Genomic DNA, 8,843 nt, shown 5'->3' with positions numbered 1-8,843 from the left:
AGACACTGAGCCTGTTCCTGTCACTGTAAATTTCTCTTGGAAAAAAGCATCAAATTTACGATCAGGGATCTGCAGAGTGCAGATTTTACTTAAGCTTGAAAAGTGCTCACAGCTTTCATTTGAAGAAAGAAAATGTTAGATTTTAGGGTGTTCAAACAAGTGTACTAAATCCATTTACATGAAGGAGTAAATGTCACCGATACTAAATCTGTCTCATTTCCAGGAAACTTAACAAAAAAATACAGCCCTAACTAAGGTCTTGCAGAGTCAACCTGAGGCAGAAACTGTTATTTAATACAAACCCAAAGCACCGAATCCTGCAAAAACCCAATAGATTGTCCAGATATATGCTGAGCCAGTCTGAACATAATGCCTGCTCGTGGTGTGAGTCACGCTGCTAAAATGTCGAAAACAAAGATGGAAAATGTTTTATTCTGTCTTTATACAATGATACGTGATACATGAGACTCCTCTAGGGCACAAAAACAAATATCAGTGGCAAAGAAAAAGGATATTGGAACCATTTTTACAGTTTTACCTCAACTTTTGTGTAATCTGAATCTTTAATGTAATTTTAATTAATCAAGGAGGATAGCACAAGCATGGTATTGAACACCCCTGCTCCTGCTCTGAGAGCTTTAATGTAATAGAAAATGTATTTCATCCACAGGATAAAGTAAAAACCCGCAGGGTAGGTGGTAAACCGAGGGCAGACACAAGAGCAGCAAGCAGAGTTTGTTTAAATATCACTCACGCAGGTTTTTTACCAACAGCAGTGAAAATATGTGTTTTCAAAACACAACCTTTGGTCTTTATATGGATCCAAGTTAGCTTCCAGGAAGTGGTCTCCAGTCTGTCTGGGGGGGGGGGTACATCAAGAACAGACACAGCAAGACAGATATAAATATCAGAAAGTGGATGTAGCAGCCGCATGTTAAAAGGTAGAAGAGAAACTTGTTCCAAAATATCAGCAACTAAGAGGAAGCACGTTTTGTTTCAGTGACTTTTTGAAAGAAATTCTGCTTTCGATCTGTCTCATACATATTCCAGCCAGAGGATGTTCAGGCAGAAGGTCCATGTTTACACATATATGACTGAAATCTCTTCAAATATGACAGTGCTCAGTAAAACATTTACCACACAGGGACAACACCTTCTCCAAATTAAACAACACACAAGCATGTTGTGATCTGCCTCTGTCGGCAGGACGACATCTTGTTGCCCGGTTCACATGTGTTTCCTCTGGATGCTGGTGTCTGCACCAGAGATGCTTTTGTGGAGCCAGACTCACTGATAGTGATTCCTCTGTCTTTGCCAGTCAGGGCGAGTGACCGTGGCCACTTTTACTAACACTAACGTCATTTGTGTTGCTTCTGCAGGGTATTACAAATCCATTATTCATATTCAAAATGACAGTATAGGAGACTCTCATGGGAGAAGTTGGGAGATTTGAGCTCAGGTCAGAGGTCCATCAGCTGCAGAACAAGTGTGTTTAATGAGTCCTCTGTGGTCTCCAGGTTCCCTCAGCTCTTTGGAGCCTGTAGACAGCGCCAATAAATAAAGGACACTATAGAGCGCAAAATCTATCCCCACTGGCTTTCCTGTTACTTCTTCATCTTTATTGTTTCTTCATCTGGGTCATTTTCTGAGCATGTTTGTTCTTTTCCAGCCATTTATGTCATTTATACCCACACAGAAATTCATTTCAGAGCAGCTCAGCATCCACGGCAGCTGTTGGCAGTTCACTCATTGGTTTGGGGCGAGATGTGTTTCTCAAATAACCAGAGGGTTGTTCATTCAGTTCCCTGCCTTTCATTTCACCCACACATCACAAGAGTTCAAGGAGTCAGGTCAGTACAGTACTTGAAGCAATATGTTCTCATCATACATACATTATGGTTTTATTGTATTTGATTAACAGAGCAAAGATCGAGTTCTTAAAATGTCTGGTTTGCATTTGTAATGTGGAGTTTTCTGCCTCTTGTTGTATATTTGCCTGTCTAATCCATATTTGTCTGTGTTTTATTTTGTATAAATTGTAAATATCAGTTCACTTAAAGCAGATTTTTCAGTGTTTTTTTTTTTTTTTTTGCAGCATGAGAGAAAAAAGTCAACTAGATGTTTTATGGATTTCTCTGTCTGCTTCTCTGCAGTCTAAAACCCCGTTCAGGCTGGACTTATTTCTCTAGCGGAGGTGGTGAGATTTTAATATTACCTGTGATTTGTGAGTCATGTTTCACCTTTAATTGCAGCCACAGTTACCTTCTCTTTCTCTGAAAACATGCTGATCCTCCTGTATTTTAAATTCCATCCTTGTATTTAAAGTGGATCTTTTTTTTTTTTTTTATGGGAATAGCTGCTTGTACTGTTTTTAAAACCATCAGAAGTGCAGGATCCCTTGAAAGCTTGTCTAACGGGCTGTTGTACAGCTACATACTGATGTGCTCTTTTAATTAAGCTCAGTTTGTTTTTTTTTTGCCTACATTTGTTCACATTGAGTCTAGTTAGCATAATTAAAAGTATGCCAAATTAGCTATTAGCAGTTCCTGTTTGCATTGTACCCGTGGATGTAGAGACAATTATCACTTATCTTATTATCAGTTATCACTGTGATACGGGAGAAAACTTAAAAATGAAGTTCTGAATCTTTTGTCTAAACAGATTTAAGGACTTTTATTTGCAACGGACATCAGAGACAATGACATCCGAGGGAAGTGTAAGTCACACTGAATGATTTCAATATATTCTTCATGTCTGAGTTATGACTTTGAGGAGGGGGGTGATTTTTGACTCAAATCCATGACGGTCGGTGTGTCTGCAACAGTGAGTTAGATTCACAAGGAGCATAGTGAATATTTGATTCTCCAGCTCCCCCTGTAGATGAGACAAAACTCTGTTTGTGTCCTACTTGTTAATGGTTCAGTAACGAACAGGCCAGCGTTGGAAAGGTTTTCATGATCGCCTGTGACGACACGTCGTGTCACACCTGTTGCACACGTGTCCCGCAGAGTTGCACCTGCAGGGTGTTAGCGCTCGTTAGACACAGCAAACGTTTGAATGGCAGATTCCAGGCACTTTATTGTTGAAACACGGGTGAACAAAAAGATGCAGAGCAACAATAGGAGTGTGATGTTGAGTTTGAAGCCTTTTAAACCCCTAAACCACACGTCTCTGTCTGTGGGTTAGACAAACATTTCTTTGATTCCCCTCCAGACAAACTGGATGATCTTTTTCATGCCTTTTTTTGGTTCTCTTCACTTTCATGTCACAATATTTATGATCTTCTAGTACCACATCAATAAGTTTCACTCCACAGCACACAAACCTGCCTCAGTCATTGTCTGGGTAAAGTAGCCTATACATCAACATACAGGGAGCAGCACAAAAACACCTCATACTTCTTATTTGGCCCCTTTTCACTTTCTGATGTATCAGATAAAATGTTCTCCCTCGTGCTGACACCATAGGTGTTACCATGGCTACCAAATAATATTTCCATATAGGAGATTGCTTACTTGACTTTTTACCACAATGCACAGATGGATCACTTAAATGTATCTGTAGTTTATATTTTAGGTCACCACTAAAAGCACATATATACTAACAAAGAGCCCTGTGTTTGGTCTGCACCGGAATCAGACGCAGTAAATCTAACTTTCTCGCAGAGCCTTGGAACTTGCTCAGTCTGTCTCATGCATCATAATGAAACACATCCATAGTGTTAAAACGACAGACTGATCTGTGTCCCTCTTTGTGATGCATTCAAGTACTTATCAGATATAAAAACGTGTCATAATTGTGAGAGATGGTCCAGACACTGTTCATGATCTGCGGACATTATTTTGCTGGGGAGAGAGGAAGACCCACACATTAGTCTGGAAACAAGAAGCAGTATCAAACAAGTGACTCTGTAAAGTGAAATACAATAAAATATTAGTGTCAGTTCAGTTTAACTTTCTTATTTTGTAATTTAAATATTGTCCCTCGTTTTGCATCAAATGTCACAAAGAACATTGATGATAAAACCACAGACTTCAACAGTAAAAGCTGATAAATCACATAGCTTTTGGTTTCTCTTGCAGATTCTGAGGCTTTTTAAGATGGTCACAGCTTCCCTATGAGTTGATATTGGGCACCTGTTAATCTACAACCATTTCTTGGAGCATCCTTAGTGACAGTGCTTTTGGGAAACACAAGGTAGAAGGTTTCTTAAGATGGATTTTACAGTCATCCTGGTCTTAAGAGGCTTTTGGGAAACAAGGCCCAGCATTTGAAAGGAGCGGTAAACATGGTCATGATCTGCAGCCACGATTAATTACCTGAAGTACAGTGAATTTTATTCTGACCCAGTTCTACGAACCAAACATTTCCCCAACATTTCTGGGAATTTATTTTAATTTCTATTAAAAAAAGAAATGTGGGTGCAGACTACAGTGGGTTCTTTAACCAGCAATTTGGCTGATGGGCTCAGGTCAGGTCACAAACAGCATGTGACTAACTGAAGGAGGAGTCCACTCTGAATCCCTGAGACTGTGGTAAAACAGCACCGACCTTTTCATGCGCTCATCTTCTTGTTTGGTTGTTTTTCTCTGTCCCGTGAACAAGTGGTGACTTAAACATCTCGACTCAGTCAACAATTTCTGTGAAAAAACTGAGAGATGGTGTTCTTTTAGACACAACAACAGACACATACAAAACAAAGCTTTGTTATCACCATCAAATCAAACATACAACTGAATGCAACATCTGGCTCCTTCTCTGCTCCTGGATTTGTAAAATGTAAGAAATAAATCATTTTTATTTATAAAAGCATAAAAACTTTAAGAGGATCAGAAAACACAAACATTAGTGCCTTAGTGGTCGGATTAAATGTTTCTATGCCCCCATTTATTTCAGGTTACAGTCCTGAGGTCTGAATTTTGTTGGTGTGTGGAGCATCATGTGGATCAGGGATGGTGCCGTTATTGTTGCTGCCTTATTCGTGCATTTCAGTGTTGGGGAGATGACTCAGAAGAAGGTCATCACTGCTATAAGTCATTACTCGAGCAGCTGGAACGAGATGAAACTGGTCTAATTTGGATTATTATTTCCCCTGAGCAGCCAGAAACAGTATTTTGTTCTTCTCTCTTTTTCTTACTGCTGCACAGCTTCTGCAAAACCATCTGCTTCTGTTTATCAGCAGCTGAGTGGTAATTTTTTCTTCGTGATCTCTGTGATCAAGCTGTGGTTGGTTTGTTTTTCTGAGCTGTTAATTCAACTGTTCCTGTGTCAGAGTTCGTTGTCAAGTGTGGGTATTTTTAAACCTTGGGCTCATTTCATTAAGCGACTGTGAGCATCACTTACATGTACAGTAGATCTCACAGATTTCACAAATTATTTGTCATTCTGTTTTTGCAGATATGTGTGGGTTGCGAGTAGTTTGCTTTTGAGCAGTGTTGGGAGAAGAACTCAGATCCTTTACTTCCGTTAAAATAGCAACACTACAGCACTTAGGCACCACTAAAAGATTGATTTCAGGTAAAAACTCAGAGAAACCAAATCCTGCAAGGTTGGATGGTAGGTCCAGGCGGGACTAAACATCCAACCTGAGCAGGTAAAATAACTAAAGATATTTATTCAATATATAATAAAGCATTGATCATTTAGTTGATCATTTTATGGAGGATCAAAGTAACCAGTGTCTCTTGCTGTCAAATAAATGCATTAGGAGAAAAAAGTACAACAGTCTGCATTGAAATATAGTGTAGAGCCAGTATAATGAAGTATAGAGTCGTCCGCCTGTAGCTCAAAGTTGTACTTAAGTAAATGTACCGAGTGACTCCATCACCAGTTTTGAGCAGTGGATCATGGGAAACTAACATATCTGATCATGTCATGATGCAAATTTGGTAAAACGGGCTCTTTAGACACAATTTATTTTTTAGATCAATGTTGTTATCTTTGATGTTTATTCAAAAGATATGAAATAAATCCACTTATCACAGCATCCAGCCTCATCTGCCAGTCAATATTTTATTCAAGAGACAAAGCAAAAATATCTGAATCTCTCTAAGCATTAGCTCCTACACACTCCTGTCAAAGGTTGTTTGCTCTGGTGACCTTCAGTATGACTGCTTGATTCATGCCACTTTGAATTTGTTTTTAACTTTTGAAATGTTAATGCAAATATTGATTCTGTCTCCCATTTGCTTCAAATGAATCCTCCCTGACCAATTCAAGCATGTGTTTTGTGTGTCTGTGGGACTTCGTGTCTGTATCAGAACAGTTCACTTTTGCTCAGCTTTGATGTATGAATTTGCACAAGACTCATACACTGAATTGGGACAAAGAGAAGTCATTATGTCCCACAACCAGACCATAAACACAGCAACAATTCCCATTATTTGCACTGTGTTTACTGTTTGATCACTTTTCTCAAAAGGACTATTTATCTATAACCCACATCAGAACCATGACATCACCTTTTCATCCTGAGTGAAGGAACATTTCATTGGACAGAAACCTAATGTGACCGTGGCTCGTTAATGGGAAAGATAATGTGATTACACTAACAGGCAGTATAACTCCCATCATGTGTTCATGTTCCTCCTCAGATGTTTTAGCTCCAGCTTCCCTCAGTGGAGCCCAGACGACACGGTGTAAACACAGTCAAACAGCTACACGTCCTGTATACACACACAGTAGCACGATGTAAAGACGTTCAGGACGCACACACATAAACACAGAGCAGAGCTCCCTCCACATCCAAATGCGCATACAAGATGGATTACTAGCCGGAGATGGAGAAGAGAAGAAAGAAAAAGAAAGAAAGAGAGAGATGGGGTGGAGGTGAGGGGGTGGGGTGTTGAGCAAGCCCTCATCGATCGGTTTGAGAGAGAGAGAGAGAGAGGGAGAGAGAGAGTGTGGAAGAAAGCGCAGCGTCTGGCTGCATCTTTATCCCTGCAGACCCCTCCTCTCTCTCTCTCTCTCTCTCTCTCTCTCTCTCTCTCTCTCTCTGATGCTGACTGGAGGTGAAGCGGGTTTTTCTCTCCCCTCGTCATCCCGGGAAACCTGGACGGACGGAGGTTCGGGATTTTGACACCGGCTCCTACTTGGTGATGACAGCGGAAGGAAACTGCGAAATTAAAGAAAACAAACCCAAACCCAAAGAGAGAGCGGCCGGAGACCAAGACAGTGCACAGTAACGCAGAGCAGAAACACAACAACTTCTGCGGGAGCTGTGGGGCTGCTGGCAGCAGGAAGGTAGGATGTTGCACAGTCTGCTGCAACACACTGACAACACGCACAGAGGCGCATGCACATAGATACATACATCTGCATCCTGGACCCCCCCAGTGCGCACTGCGTGAGAAGACGCGCCTCTGCCCGTCTGCAGTCTGTCTCTGCGTTTATGTTGAGCTGCAGCTGAAGCTGAACGGCTCCAACAACCCACTGTGGACATACTGATGGCGCGTGGCGTGGCGCGGCGCGTGCGTGGCGTACTTGTTTGTGTGTGTGTGTGTGTGTGTGTGTGTGTGTGTGTGTGTGTGTTTATATATATATATATATATATATATATATATATATATATATGTATATATATATAATTTTTTTTTTTACAGTGTGGTTTATGCAGCATTTATCGTGCATGTTTTAGGTGTCTGCAGTGGTGCGTTTAAGTGCGTCTATACTTGCTTCGTGTTGTGGTGCGTTTAGGTGACAGGTTGCATTGCAAAGAAAGATGGAAGTTCGGTGTCTCCACTGTAAGAGTGTGTTTGTGTGAGTGAGTGGCCGCTGCTACTACTGAGATACTTTGCAGCAGATCTTTATGGAGCCACGTTAGTGACAAACTCTGCATAAAATACATTTAAGACCTGATTTGTGAGCACTCATGCAGGTCAGACAAGTCAGCATTTTTTAAATTTTTTTTACAGATTTTGAGAACATCTGAGTACCTGGTTTACTGGTTTATTTCAAAGTTAACATATTGCTAACATTTGTGGACAAATGATTGGACATGACTGAGGAGGTGGAGTCTGACAAGTCATACCCATTACATTGTGTTTTGGTGTCAGCTGAACTTTGCATGCCAGGGATATAAATGAAGCATTGTGTCATTGTGTCCTCAGGGCATCTGCTAAACTCATGATTCTGTCCTCATTGTTCCTCAAATTATCAACAAGTCCCTGAGTTAGTGCCTAAATTAGTTTTGAGCCTTTTCCATAGTTTTGCCACAGAGAAACTTCTGTATTATGGCTGTATACTTTAGTTTTCATCAGTGCATTATAGTGAGTTGTCATCTAAATCACATTACAGTATAATACCAAACTCTTAAAGGGCCCATATTGTATGAAGTGAGATTTCCATGTGTTTGTGATTATAAAGCAGGTCTATTTTATATATTAATACAGTGAAAGTATCAAAGCCTCAGTCCACAGAGAAATGCACACAGCCTGTATTCAGAAACTGAGCCTTAAAACCAGCTGTCAGAACTTCTGTAACTTTGTGATGTCACAACAAAGCAGTCACAAGCCCCGCCCACATGGAGCCACCATCCAACCTTATAGGATTTGGTTTCTCTGAGTGTTTACCTGAAATCTTTTTTTTTTTTCGACCACTCAGAATACAGTCAGCCAATCAGAGGAGAGGCTCAGAGCCTCTACTCACCAACTAATGATGTGAATGACTGATCCCAACTTAAAGCCCACTTACTTGCTCATTCTGAAGCTTTCAACAGTGCCGCGTGTACTTCATCAGCAGATAAGATTTGCTCAGTTGTCATCAGCCTGTAGATATTTAAACTTTCTTGTCAGACTTATTATCTGCGTTGCCTCTGAAGAAGAATGGTCAACTATTCAGACAGT

The 8,843-nt window shown here is 40.5% G+C and overlaps 1 protein-coding gene across 1 annotated transcript in view; it reads left to right on the top strand.

Moving 5' to 3' along the window:
• Positions 1 to 5,358: 5,358 nt before the first annotated feature.
• oprl1 (opiate receptor-like 1) overlaps positions 5,359 to 8,843 on the top strand; it is a 79,290-nt gene continuing 75,805 nt past the window's right edge. Inside the window, exon 1 of the mRNA XM_071477491.1 lies at positions 5,359 to 7,242. The gene's annotated coding sequence lies outside the window, so the exon portion shown is untranslated. The remainder of the gene's footprint in view (positions 7,243 to 8,843) is intronic.

This window comes from Trachinotus anak, unplaced genomic scaffold (assembly GCF_046630095.1).
Source record: "Trachinotus anak isolate AG129_WGS33_773 ecotype Australia unplaced genomic scaffold, CSIRO_AGI_Tana_v1 ptg000004l, whole genome shotgun sequence".
In the NCBI taxonomy this organism is placed as follows: Eukaryota; Metazoa; Chordata; class Actinopteri; order Carangiformes; family Carangidae; genus Trachinotus; species Trachinotus anak.
Note: the sequence above shows the minus strand (reverse complement) of the source record. Positions and strands in the feature narration are given on the sequence as shown.